This window comes from Leptodactylus fuscus, chromosome 1 (genome assembly GCF_031893055.1).
Source record: "Leptodactylus fuscus isolate aLepFus1 chromosome 1, aLepFus1.hap2, whole genome shotgun sequence".
NCBI classification, from domain to species: Eukaryota; Metazoa; Chordata; class Amphibia; order Anura; family Leptodactylidae; genus Leptodactylus; species Leptodactylus fuscus.
In genome coordinates this window covers 7,325,971-7,340,355 of record NC_134265.1, presented here as the reverse complement: position 1 = coordinate 7,340,355, position 14,385 = coordinate 7,325,971, and the positions used below count along the sequence as shown (strand labels likewise).

Sequence of the window (14,385 nt, the reverse complement as noted above, 5' to 3'; positions counted from 1 at the left end):
TGTACTTTGTAGTTCTACCATTTTCGGGAAATGTTATTGCTTTGATCACTTTTTATTCAAATTTTTATCAGAATCAAAACAGTGAAAAAACGGTGGTTTGGCACTTTTGACCATTTTTCCCGCTACGGCATTTACCGAACAGGAAAAATATTTGTACAGCTTTGTAGAGCGGGCGATTTAGGACGCGGGGATACCTAACATGTACAGTCCTATGAAAAAGTTTGGGCACCCCTATTAATCTTAATCATTTTTAGTTCTAAATATTTTGGTATTTGCAACAGCCATTTCAGTTTGATATATCTAATAACTGATGGACACAGTAATATTTCAGGATTGAAATGAGGTTTATTGTACTAACAGAAAATGTGCAATATGCATTAAACCAAAATTTGACCGGTGCAAAAGTATGGGCACCTCAACAGAAAAGTGACATTAATATTTAGTAGATCCTCCTTTTGCAAAGATAACAGCCTCTAGTCGCTTCCTGTAGCTTTTAATCAGTTCCTGGATCCTGGATAAAGGTATTTTGGACAAACAATTCAAGTTCAGTTAAGTTAGATGGTCGCCGAACATGGACAGCCCGCTTCCAATCATCCCACAGATGTTCAATGATATTCAGGTCTGGGGACTGGGATGGCCATTCCAGAACATTGTAATTGTTCCTCTGCATGAATGCCTGAGGATTTGGAGCGGTGTTTTGGATCATTGTCTTGCTGAAATATCCATCCCCGGCGTAACTTCAACTTCGTCACTGATTCTTGAACATTATTCTCAAGAATCTGCTGATACTGAGTGGAATCCATGCGACTCTCAACTTTAACAAGATTCCCGATACCGGCATTGGCCACACAGCCCCAAAGCATGATGGAACCTCCACCAAATATTACAGTGGGTAGCATGTGTTTTTCTTGGAATGCTGTTTCTTTTTGGACGCCATGCATAACGCCTTTTTTTATAACCAAACAACTCAATTTTTGTTTCCAAAATGAAGCTGCCTTGTCCAAATGTGCTTTTTCATACCTCAGGCAACTCTATTTGTGGCGTACGTGCAGAAACGGCTTCTTTCTCATCACTCTCCCATACAGCTTCTATTTGTGCAATGTGCGCTGTATTGTTACCGATGCACAGTGACACCATCTGCAGCAAGATGATGCTGCAGCTCTTTGGAGGTGGTCTGTGGATTGTCCTTGACTCTTCTCACCATTCTTCTTCTCTGCCTTTCTGATATTTTTCTTGGCCTGCCACTTCTGGGCTTAACAAGAACTGTCCCTGTGGTCTTCCATTTCCTTACTATGTTCCTCACAGTGGAAACTGACAGGTTAAATCTCTGAGACAACTTTTTGTATCCTTCCCCTGAACAACTATGTTGAACAATCTTTGTTTTCAGATCATTTGAGAGTTGTTTTGAGTAGCCCATGATGCCACTCTTCAGAGGAGATTCAAATAGGAGATCAACTTGCAATTGGCCACCTTAAATACCTTTTCTTATGATTGGATACATCTGGCTATGAAGTTCAAAGCTCACTGAGGTTACAAAACCAATTTTGTGCTTCAGTAAGTCAGTAAAAAGTAGTTAGGGGAATTCAAATCAATAAAATGATAAGGGTGCCCATACTTTTGCACCGGTCAAATTTTGGTTTAATGCATATTGCACATTTTCTGTTAGTACAATAAACCTCATTTCAATCCTGAAATATTACTGTGTCCATCAGTTATTAGATATATCAAACTGAAATGGCTGTTGCAAACACCAAAATATTTAGAACAAAAAATGATTAAGATTAATCGGGGTGCCCAAACTTTTTCATAGGACTGTATGTGTTTCACAGTTTTTAACTACTTTTATATGTGTTCTAGGGAAAGGGGGCTGATTTGAATTTTTAATCCTTTTTATTTGTTTTTATATTTTTTTTACTTTTTTTTAAACTTTTTTTTTTGCATTTATTAGACCTCCTAGGGGTATTGACATGGGTGGGCGGTGTCACGGATTGTCAGAGCGGTGGGGATCGGCAAACATGGCTGCTCCAGAGCGTTAAAGAGAACCTCCTGGAGTATCGTTAAGGTGAGGGGCGAAGTGGTAAAGTATATGTATATGTGATTGTGTGGGGTTAGGGGCGAGGCTGTAGAGGGCAATATGAATTTTGTGGCTTGCTATGGTCCAAAGTCTGTGAGATTGCAGAGATGGTGGTGTGAGTTTGGGTTTTGTGGGGGTCCTGGCACAAACGTATGTGCGCTATTGTGACGAAAAGTAGCCTATTGCGCAATCGGGTGTATTAACTATGTTTGTGGAAACTTTCAGCCAAATCTGTCGAGCGGGTTTTGTGTGATTGACTAACAAACATCCGAACATCCAAACCCACAAACATCCAAACTCACAAACTTTCACATTTATAATATTAATAGGATATATATACATACACACACACATCAGCAGACAGTATAACATGGCAGATGGATTAGATAGATATAGTACATGGAGGATTAGATAGATAGATCGCTGCCCAATATGTGTTCAGCTGTCACCAAACAAGAGGAAGATGACTCCACGGACTGTTATAACCCAAACCATCCCCCATACCCACCACTCACCCACCCAAATCCAACCCCCTCCCCCATACCCACTACTCACCCACCCGAATCCAACCCCCCCCCACACACACACACACACACTTTACTAGCTTTGGCAATGCCAAATATCTATTCGGACGTGCCAATAAAGCTTGTTTGATTTGATATAATCATCAGCAGACAGTATAACATGGCAGAGGATTACATTATTATTTTTATTATTATTGTTTATTTATATAGCACCATTAATTCCATGGTGCTGTACATTATTATATTAATTCCATGGTGCTTTACATTTGGGGGTTACATACTTACACAAAATATACAGGTAAATATAATACTAACAATGACTGACTGGCACAGTGAGGTAGAGGGCCCTGCCCGCGAGGGCTTACAATCTATGAAGGAAGGGGGATAGAGACAGAAGGAGAGGGGGAGACTGTACAGATGGCAGTGCGGTGACAGTGTTATTGGAGGTTGTAGGCCTTCCTGAATAGGGGAGTCTTCAGGGCCTTCTTGAAGCCTGTGATTGTGGGGGTCAGTCTTATGTTTCGTGGTAAGGAGTTTCAGAGTATGGGGGATGCACGGGAGAAATCTTGGAGACGGTTGTGTGAGGAGCGGATGAGGGAAGAGTGGAGTAGGAGGTCATTGGAGGATCTGAGGTTACGTGTGGGCAGGTAGCGGGAGAATAGGTCCGAGATATATGGAGGGGACAGGTTGTGGATGGCTTTATATGTTAGCGTTAGTAGCTTGAACTCAATTCGCTGGGCTATAGGTAGCCAGTGGAGGGACTGGCAGAGGGGAGCAGCCGATGAAGATCGGGGGGTGAGGTGGATTAAGCGAGCAGCGCAGTTTAAGGTGGACTGGAGGGGGGCGAGGGTGTTAGCTGGGAATCCATGGAGAAGGGTGTTGCAGTAGTCTAGGCGGGAGATTATGAGGGTCTGGACCAGTATCTTGGTAGTTTCCTGGGTGAGGAAGGGGCGAATTCGGTGGATGTTCTTGAGCTGGAGGCGGCAGGAGGTGTTGAGGGTTTCAACGTGTGACTTGAAGGATAGGTCAGAGTCCAGGGTTACCCCAAGGCATTGGGCCTGTGAGACAGGGGTAATTGTGGTTCCATTAACTTTGATAGATGGGTCAGGTGGAGGGGCCATACAGGATGCACTGAAGATGATAAACTCTGTTTTCTCCATGTTGAGTTTGAGAAAGCGGGAGGAGAGGAAAGAGGCTATGGCCGCTAAACAATCTGGAACACTGGCCAGCAGGGAGGTAATGTCTGGTCCAGAGATGTAGATTTGGGTGTCATCGGCATAGCAATGGTATTGAAAACCATGAGATGAGATTGTATGTGTCTGGGGCGGAAAGCCAGCAGGTTTGTGAGGAGCTGTGCAGAGAAGGTTATGTGGTGAGGTAGGAGAGAGGCAGAGATGAGGATTTCTTTACTGACAAGGCTGGTTTGGGGTGGAAAAGTGGTTTTTACAAGGATTGGGAGAACAGTGATTAAAGTGAGAAACATTTCAGTTAGACAAGTGAGCAGTTTACAGCAGTTGGATTATGTTACCTTCTGTTCCCTTCTGGTTCAATTCTGGCATAATTCTGAAGACTACACTTAGATGCACTTGGATTGCACACTGAATAGCACAAATGACCTAGGCCAAATGACCAGAGGCCTTACATTTATACAAGCCAAGGTTTATATATATATATATATATATATATATATATATATATATATATACCTACCTACACAGTATACAGCATCAGCAGACAGTATTACATGCCAATATTACTTACATTACAATGCCAGGCACAGGCCACAAGCTGCCAAACAACAACTTTCCATTGTTCACAAAACGAAAGTGGAGGGAAAGGGAGGGGAGGAAGCCAATCCCACAGCACTGAGGCCAGCCAATGAGAGAGCATAGAAGCCAGCCAATCAGAGAGGATTTATGACAACCAATCCGAGCGCACTGAGAGAAGCCAATCCATGACGGCCACCTCATAGTTCAGCTCTTACCCTAAGGCTTCCTCACGCGGGTCCCAGTACAGGAGCAGGTATATACATGAGTCCCCCTGCGAACTTCCGGTTGGCACATGCGCAATGGAAGGGCGGCAAGAAGACTTCCTGTTCCTTAGTGAATTAACCAGGGTTGGGTATGTACTTCAGGGTATGGTCCGCGGGTAACGACGAGCCTGCTGCAGAACCTCATTTTCTGAATGCTATACAGTGTATAGCATTCGGCAAATGAAGGCTGATTGTGTAGCAGGCTCGTCCTTGCTACAAGCAGGTAAGTATGCTGTTACCAGTTGACTTTTTCTCATTGAAATGAATAGACCAGCGTTGATTGGCCAGTTGCCAGTGATTTGGCCAATCAACGCTGGTTCTGCCAGAGGCTCGTCTGAGGAGGCGGAGTCTAACATCGGACTATTCATTCCAATGAGAAAAACTCTTGCCTGCCCGTGGCAAGGACGTGCCTGCTGCAGAATCAGTGTTCATTTGCCGAATGCTATACATATATATAGCATTCGGCAAATAAATATATATACTGTATAGCATTTAGCAAATGAGGTTCTGCAGCAGGCTCGTCGTAACCACGAAACAGTATGCCTATACCCCTGCTAGACATGGCAAACTCTCAAAACCGGAAAGAGATCTTCGACCGGAAATAGGAAGGGCGGGACTTAATCCTTTGTTATTGTTGTCAAAGGGGGACTCATGTATACAGCATATATATATATACAGGGCGGGAGATGTAGCATTAACCCCTTTACCCCCGGACAGTTCTGGACCACAAAGGCCTTGTGTACATGTGCAGGTAATTCCTAGTGATGACTCCTCTGCAGCCCCTCAGTATCACATGGCTCAGGCTCTGACCCCCCGGCCCAGCACATGGATCAGGTATATTCTAGTGTATGGGGAGGGTTGTGACTAGAATGGAGCTGCTCCCAGTGGTGTAACTACCGCCATAGCAGCAGAGGCAGCTGCCACAGGGCCTGGGACATTACGGGCCCAGTGACAGCTGCTACCGCTGCTATCATTATACTTTGGGATCTTTTTAGACTCCCGAGTATAATGATTGGCAGACCGGGAGAGGTAAGAAACATAAAAAACACTGTTACTTACCTCTCCACGATCCTGCCAGGCCTCCTTCCTGACGTCCTTCCTGACATCTCTTACGTCACATGAACACGGCCTGCGTCCCGGGTCATGTGACGTCCGACGACATTGTACAAGGACAGCAGCGGAGAAGACCGCAGAGGAGCCGGGGGAAAGGTAAGTAACAGCAGTATTTTATGTTTTTATTCACCCGGGTCTCCGATTATTATATGGTCTGAAAAGACCCCGGAGTATAATAATTGTTTATGGGTGTCCACAGTGGGACATAATACTGTATACAGGGGCCACTATGGGGGATAATACTGTGTGCAGGGGCCACTATGGGACATAATACTGTGTGCAGGGGCCACTATGGGACATAATACTGTGTGCAGGGGCCACTATGGGACATAATACTGTGTGCAGGGGTCACTATGGGACATAACACTGTGTGCAGGGGCCACTATGGGGGATAATACTGTGTGCAGAGGCCACTATGGGACATAACACTGTGTGCAGGGGCCACTATGGGACATAATACTGTGTGCAGGGGCCACTATGGGGGATAACACTGTGTGCAGGGGCCACTATGGGGGATAAAACTGTGTGCAGGGGCCACTATGGGACATAACACTGTGTGCAGGGGCCACTATGGGGGATAACACTGTGTGCAGGGGCCACTATGGGGGATAACACTGTGTGCAGGAGTCACTATGGGGGATAACACTGTGTGCAGGGGCCACTATGGGGGATAATACTGTGTGCAGGGGCCACTATGGGGGATAAAACTGTGTGCAGGGGCCACTATGGGGAATAATACTGTGTGCAGGGGCCACTATGGGGGATAATACTGTGTGCAGGGGCCACTATGGGACATAACACTGTGTGCAGAGGCCACTATGGGACATAACACTGTGTGCAGGGGCCACTATGGGGGATAATACTGTGTGCAGGGGCCACTATGGGACATAATACTGTGTGCAGGGGCCACTATGGGGGATAAAACTGTGTGCAGGGGCCACTATGGGGGATAATACTGTGTGCAGGGGCCACTATGGGGGATAATACTGTGTGCAGGGGCCACTATGGGGGATAATACTGTGTGCAGGGGCCACTATGGGGGATAATACTGTGTGCAGGGGCCACTATGGGGGATAATACTGTGTGCAGGGGCCACTATGGGGGATAATACTGTGTGCAGGGGCCACTATGGGGGATAATACTGTGTGCAGGGGCCACTATGGGGGATAATACTGTGTGCAGGGGCCACTATGGGGGATAATACTGTGTGCAGTATGTTTTTCCTTACATTATGCGGTGTGAAAGCCGGGACAGTTCTGAGTAGAATGGGGTAGAAATGTAAAGGCAGTCTCATCTTCCTCTTATTTGGTGGCAGCTGGACACGTATTGGGCAGCGATCTCCACAGTGGCCTCTTCTTCTCCCAGTAGGATGTAGAGTTTCCTCTTCTCGTCTGCGGATATGAAGTCTGGGATGTGGGCAGAGAGTCTTTGGTAGTAGACGGCCCTCACAGCTGAGTATTTGGTGCAGTGTAGCAGGAAGTGGGTTTCATCTTCTAGGGCCCCCTGGTTACAGTGCTGGCACAGTCTGTTCTTCCATGGCTTATACGTCTGCCTGTATCGCCCCGTCTCTATCTCTAGGTTGTGGGCGCTCAGTCTGTATCGGCTCAGGGTCTGTCTGTGTTTGGGGTGGCGTATTCTCTCCAGGTAGGTGGCCATGGTGTAGTCTTGTTGTAGGGATTGGTACACGGTGAGTTTCTTGGAGTTATTTATTTCGTTTCTCCATTCTTCAATATACCGCTCTCTGTTTGCCTCTGTGGTCGCCTTTATTTCGGCCTTGGTTATCATCTGTTGGTGTTTTTGGTTTGGTGGTTGGCTGTTGTTTGGTTGGTGAGTGTCTGGTTTGCTCAGGTGGCTTAGCCAAGCTTGGTGGTGGTAGGAGTCAGGCTTGCTCCCCTGGATGTGTGCCTGGAAAGCTAGCGCCCTCTTCTGTATGGTGAGCCATAGGGGGAGTCTGCCTAGCTCTGCCCTGCAGGCCATGTTGGAGGTGTTGCGATGGACATGGAGCAGGTATTTGCAGAACTCCAGGTGGAAGGTCTCTGTTGGGCTGGAATCCCACTTTGACTGGTCTGGGTAGGTGGCTGGGCCCCAAACCTCGCTGTCTATGATTCTGGCTTCATTGTGTCTCCATATATCCACACCCCCATTCACACCTGATAGGCATCTTACAAACCCTGGGTTGTATAAATGTAAGCACTCTGGTCATTTGGCCTCGGTCATTTGTGCTATCCAGTGTGCAATCCAAGTGTGAATCTAAGTGTAGATTCAGAATTACACCACAATGAAGTAGAAGGTAACAAAACCACCTACTGCAAACTGCTCACTTGTCTAACTGAAATGCTTCTCACTTTAATCACTGTTGTTCTCCCGATCCTTGTAAAAACCACTCTTCCACCCCAAACCAGCCTTGTCAGTAACGAAATCCTCATCTCTCCCTCTCTCCTACCTCACCATATAACTTTCTCTGCACAGCTCCTTACAAACCTGCAGGCTTTCCGCCCCATACACATACAACCCCCCCCCTCCTGTCCTCTCCGGTGCACAATGGAATGCCCGCTCTGTACGTAATAAACCAGACTACATCCACGACCTTTTCATTCTTAATGAACTCGCATTTCTTGGTCTCACAGAAACATGGCTGACACCCCCAGACACAGCCTCCCCGCCGCCCTCTCCTATGGAGGTCTGCAATTCTCACATTCGCCCCAACAATAAACCTGGTGGAGGTGTAAGTGTCCTGTCAGACAATTGCTCATTCGCCCCTATCCAAGCAATACCTACCCACACCCCCCCTCCTTTGAAGTGCACTGTGTCCGTATCTACTCACCCTCCAACCGACAACTGGCCATCATATATCGACCACCGGGACCTACCGCTGCCTTTATCGACCACTTCACCACCTGGCTCACACACTTCCTATCCACAGACACCCCCACCATCATCATGGGTGATTTCAACATCCCAATTAACACAGACTACCCCCCCCCCCTTCCTGCCTCCTGTCCCTCACCGCCTCCTTTGGTCTCTCCCATTGGTCCTCCTCTGCCACCTACATAAAAGGGGGGCACACTAGACCTAATATTCACCCGCCTCTGCTTCATATGCAGCCTCTCTAACTCTCCGTCCATACTCTCTGACCACAACCTGCTGACATTCTCTGCCCTCTCCTCTCCAATAGAAAACCCAACCTCTAAACCAACACACCCAGCAGGAACCTCAACCGCCTTGACACCTGCACCCTCCCAGACTCTCTCCTACCACTCGCTGATATAGCCTCACTCCAGGACACAGATGCCGCTGCTGCCTTCTATAATACCACCATTACCTCAGCCCTTGATTCTGTGGCCCCCTACACAAACACCAGAGCCCGACCGATCAATAGACAACCCTGGCACACCGACCTGACTAAAAAACTGAGACGTGCCTCGCGGGTTGCAGAACGCCTCTGGAAGAAAAGCCACTCCCAGAAAGACTTCCTCAGTTACAAAGAGGCAGTTCTCACATTTAAGAACGCACTCACCTCTGCAAAGCAGGTCTACTTCACCATGCTCATATCTGCACTCTCTTGCAACCCCAAACAGCTCTTCTCCACCTTAAACTCCCTCCTCCGTCCTCCCGCCCCCCCCTCCGACATAACTTATCTCAGCTGACGACTTTGCCTCCTACTTCAGAACTAAAATTGACACCATCAGAGACAGTCTCACCCTATTCCCCCCCGACAACCCCTCCACCCAACTACTTACTGCTCCTCATCCCTGACCTGTTTCCCCACTATCACTGACGAAAAACTCTCCTCCCTAATCTCCAAATCCCACCTCACCTCCTGCGTGCTCGACCTGATCCAGTCACATCTTATCCCCAAACTCACTGAAGTCATTACTCCGGCCCTAACTGATCTCTTCAATCTATCCCTAACCAATGGATCCTTCCCCTCTGCCTTCAAACACGCCACTGTCACTCCTATACTTAAGAAACCGTCCCTTGACCCGTCCTCTCCAGCCAACTATCGTCCCATCTCACTGCTCCCGTACGCCTCAAAACTGCTTGAGCAACATATCCACTCCGAACTCTCCTCCTATCTCTCGTCCAACCTGCACTTTGACAGACTACAGTCAGGCTTCAGACCCCGGCACTCCACTGAAACTGCCCTAACAAAAGTCACCAATGACCTGTTAACCGCCAAAGCCAAGCGCCACTACTCTGTCCTCCTCCTCCTTGACCTCTCCTTTGACACAGTTGACCACTCCCTCCTATTAGAAATTCTCTCATTCCTTGGTATCTCAGACCTGGCCCTTTCCTGGATCTCCTCATACCTCACCGACCGCACATTCAGCGTCTCCCACTCGCACACCACCTCCTCACCTCGCCCTCTCTCTGTAGGTGTCCCCCAAGGCTCCATCCTAGGACCCCTCCTGTTCTCCATCTACACCCTCGGCCTGGGCCAACTCATAGAATCTCATGGTTTTCAATACCACTGCTATGCCTATGAAACCCAAATCTACATCTCTGGACCAGACATTACCTCCTGCTGGCCAGAGTTCCAGCCTCCTTCCTCTCCTCCCACTTTCTCAAACTCAACATGGAGAAAACAGAGTTCATCATCTTCGCCCCACCCCGTATGGCCCCTCCACCTGACCCATCTATCAAAGTTAACGGAACCACAATTACCCCTGTCTCACAGGCCCGATGCCTTGGGGTAACCCTGGACTCTGACCTATCCTTCAAGTCACATGTTGAAACCCTCAACACTTCCTGCTGCCTCCAACTCAAGAACATCCACCGAATCCGCTCCTTCCTCACCCCTGAAACTACCAAGATGCTCGTCCAGGCCCTCATAATCTCCCGCCTAGACTACTGCAACACCCTTCTCCATGGACTCCCAGCTAACACCCTCTCCCCCCTCCAGTCCACCTTAAACTGTGCTGCTCGTTTAATTCACCTCTCCCCCCGATCTTCATCGGCTGCTCCCCTCTGCCAGTCCCTCCACTGGCTACCTATAGCCCAGCGAATTGAGTTCAAGCTACTAACGCTAACATACCAAGCCATCCACAACCTGTCCCCTCCATATATCTCTGACCTCACCTGTCCCCTCCATATATCTCTGACCTCATCCACAACCTGTCCTCTCCATATATCTCTGACCTCATCCACAACCTGTCCCCTCCATATATCTCTGACCTCATCCACAACCTGTCCTCTCCATATATCTCTGACCTCATCCACAACCTGTCCTCTCCATATATCTCTGACCTCATCCACAACCTGTCCCCTCCATATACCTCTGACCTAATCTCCCGCTACCTGCCCACACGTAACCTCAGATCCTCCAATGACCTCCTGCTCCGCTCTGCTCTCATCCGCTCCTCACACAACCGCCTCCAAGATTTCTCCCGTGCATCCCCCATACTCTGGAACTCCTTACCACGACACATAAGACTGACCCCCACAATCACAGGCTTCAAGAAGGCTCTGAAGACTCCCCTATTCAGGAAGGCCTCCAAACCCCAATAACACTGTGACCTCACTGCCATCTGTGCAGTCTCCCCCTCTCCTTCTATCTCTACCCCCCTTCCCTCATAGATTGTAAGCCCTCGCGGGCAGGGCCCTCTACCCCACTGTGCCAGCCAATCACTGTCAGTATTATATCTACCTGTATATTCTGTGTATTGTATGTAACCCCCAAATGTAAAGCACCATGGAATTAATATAATAATGTACAGCACTATAGGATTAACAATAATAATAAATAATTATACAGCCTGACCGCGGTTGGAAGGATCTCCGATAGCTCCTTCTCACATTTGGGGTGAAGCAGTCGGTCGCTGACAGGACTACCTCAGAATAGGAGCTTCACTCTCAGTTACACAGGGCAGCTGCCATTGCAGGACAAAGCAGCCGCTAAATGAATACTAAAGTCTTAGCAGTTACTTCACCATTAGACAACTAACAATGACCGAGTGCTCTCAGCATCTTACTGGGCCGCACACACACCTCAGCCCCCTGCTATGGAGGACCACAGATACCAGCCTGCCTAAGGTACTGACACACTGTAACACATATAACAGTGCTGGGTCACACACACAGCCGCAGCACATGATACAATGGAGATTAGAGGCTAGCTAGGTGGCAATTCCCTGGGCAATTCTAACTAAGCCCCACCTAGCTAAGGCAGTACTCTGCCAAACTAAGTTCTTTTTTTTTTTTTTTTTTTTTTTTAAATGTAGATTGTGAGCCCCACATAGAGCTCACAATGTACACTTCACCCTATCATTATGTCTTTTTTGGAATATGGGATGGAAATCCATGCAAACACGGGGAGAACATACAAACTCCTTGCAGATGGTTTTATGCCCTTGGCGGGATTTGAACACCAGGACTCCAGCGCTGCAAGGCTGCAGTGCTAACCACTGAGCCACCATGTGGCACCTGCCAAACTAAGTTCTGCACTGCCGTGCAGCATGATGTATTTGGTTTGATATTAGATGGTAAGTAATAGAGCTCCACATGTAGATTGTGTTCAAGATAATTTATTGTAGCGAATTCGCTACAATAAATTATCTTGAACACAATCTACGTGTGGAGCTCTATTACTTACCAGTTTTGACGGGGCGGGACCCTATCTCCACCAACGGGACAGCAACTGTATCCCTAATTCAACTGGTTTGATATTAGAGCACCCGGCATTCAAACCAGCCTCCTTAAATGGAGGGAAGGTGGGACTGATCAACCAGCCCAGGTGCTTCAAGCCAGATGCCGATAGGCTGACACCAGTGTCAGTCAGCATGCCAACCACACCTATCAGCTGCAAGGGGATTAACCCCATGCATGTTGGACTGAGCAGAGACAGCGGAACAACCTGCGACCCTAATATCTTGGCCACAGCTGCCGCGCAGTCCTAACAGTCCTTCTGTCACCCACCATGTGTATTGGGTCCAGGGGGCTCTCCAGGACATAGCTAGCCCTTCTGATCAGCCTGTCAAGTCTATTTCTGAGGACTTCTGTAAGTAGGAGCTAGATGTGTTGTGCCTAAAGTCAACAGTGTGAAGATAAATGGGGCAAGAACTGTACCTTGTGGTGCCCCCGTACTACAGATCACAGTGTCAGACACAGTCCCGGGCTCTCGCATACTGAGGGCAGTAGCCCTGGCTGTATGGTGGTAAAGGAGTTCCAGAGTATGGGGGATGCACGGGAGAAATCTTGGAGGCGGTTGTGTGAGGAGCGGATGAGAGCAGAGCGGAGTAGGAGGTCATTGGAGGATCTGAGGTTACGTGTGGGCAGGTAGCGGGAGATGAGGTCAGAGATATATGGAGGGGCCAGGTGAGGATGAGGTCAGAGATATATGGAGGGGACAGGTTGTGGATGGCTTTGTATGTTAGCGTTAGTAGCTTGAACTCAATTCGCTGGGCTATAGGTAGCCAGTGGAGGGACTGGCAGAGGGGAGCAGCCGATGAAGATCGGGGGGTGAGGTGAATTAAACGAGCAGCGCAGTTTAAGGTAGACTGGAGGGGGGCGAGGGTGTTAGCTGGGAGTCCATAGAGGAGGGTGTTACAGTAATCTAGGCGGGAGATTATGAGGGTCTGGACGAGCATCTTAGTGGTTTCAGGGGTGAGGAAGGAGCGGATTCGGTGGATGTTCTTGAGTTGGAGGCATACAAAACAATCATGGTAAAGAAAGGGGAATCATGACATTACTGCAAAATATAGTTTCCCTAAATAAAGGTCCAAGTAACTAGTTGGTCCCAGTAGTCACAAAAGCAGTACAACCAAACAGAAAAATTGTGACTGGGACACCAGAGTAATCAAAATACAAAAACTTTATTAGACAAATTGTTTTAAAAGTTATATAAGGGAGGATAGCATACCAACAGAATGGAGGGCCGACTCAGGTAAGTATGAAAAGAGTATACACATGGGTAAGTCTGTAAATAATGGCAATAATGTGTGCCTGAGTACACATCCAGACAATATGCAAAGAAGTCAGCAAAACAAAGATGACACTAAATATACCTTATAGACATCATATAAAGTGACATTATATATTCAACAGCGACATATAGCAATTGTATAGGGAAGTGTCACAATGGTGCCAACAAGTATATATAGTTCCGTCATAAATATAACCAAATAAGATGCGTATAAGGTAGAACATGATGCAGTATGGGAAAGGGCAAAGTGCATGATGACTAGTAAACAACAATGACAATGAGAAGGCAGTGATCTAACAAGTAGCCATTACTCAGGCAAAAACAAAGCCCATGGTGTCAAAGTAACAGGTAAAACATTACCAGGCAGAGACTGCGCTCCACGGATCCCCTGAAATGGGATTGGAAACGGAAACCTGCAGAACGGAGTACGGGCGCAGATGTGAACGAGCCCTTACTAGTGAGTGTGCATTGAGACTTAATCACATTTATATATAATTGAATATATTCACCTGTGTTGTGTATAACTAGATGAATGGATCTTCACTTGATATGTGCAATTGATTTATTACTATCCATATAGTGTGGTAGTGTTTGGTCTATTTTTGGCTACCTTGGTTTGTATCTGTGTACTCACTATCTGATTCCATTTTATGATTATTGAATAATACAATTTATACTTTTTATATATACACTGTTATGCGAATTCTTGCTATGTGTATTT

General features: G+C 47.3%; 1 protein-coding gene across 1 annotated transcript in view; it reads right to left on the bottom strand.

Annotated features, from left to right (window-relative positions):
• Positions 1-14,385, bottom strand: part of LOC142194383 (uncharacterized) — a 386,321-nt gene that overhangs the window by 115,102 nt on the left and 256,834 nt on the right. The window lies entirely within an intron of this gene.